The sequence below is a fragment of the Etheostoma spectabile genome, chromosome 12, assembly GCF_008692095.1.
Source record: "Etheostoma spectabile isolate EspeVRDwgs_2016 chromosome 12, UIUC_Espe_1.0, whole genome shotgun sequence".
Lineage (NCBI taxonomy): Eukaryota > Metazoa > Chordata > Actinopteri > Perciformes > Percidae > Etheostoma > Etheostoma spectabile.
The window spans coordinates 3,751,494-3,751,751 of record NC_045744.1 but is presented as its reverse complement, the minus strand read 5'-3'; the positions used below and the strand labels follow the sequence as shown (position 1 = coordinate 3,751,751).

At 26.4% G+C, this 258-nt stretch overlaps 1 protein-coding gene across 3 annotated transcripts in view; it reads right to left on the bottom strand.

Moving 5' to 3' along the window:
- The window catches only part of LOC116699510 (neurocan core protein), a 49,912-nt gene that overhangs the window by 19,425 nt on the left and 30,229 nt on the right, over nucleotides 1-258 (bottom strand). The window lies entirely within an intron of this gene.

Sequence of the window (258 nt, the reverse complement as noted above, 5' to 3'; positions counted from 1 at the left end):
TTAGATTTCTTTCAACCAAATTGCCCAAAAATGAGATGGATGATTCCACACAATGTTCTTCAGGTAAAATTCATGATTACTTTTATTGAATTTTTGGGTGTTTTGTTTAATCTTATAGCATTTGAATTCTTTTTTTTTTATGGTTTCAAAACAGACTGAATTTTGACATAACGTCAACATCCTCTGATCTTAACTATTAGTCGAAATAATTCATAATTTCTACCTTTTTAACTAAAAACTTACATATAATTTGATACA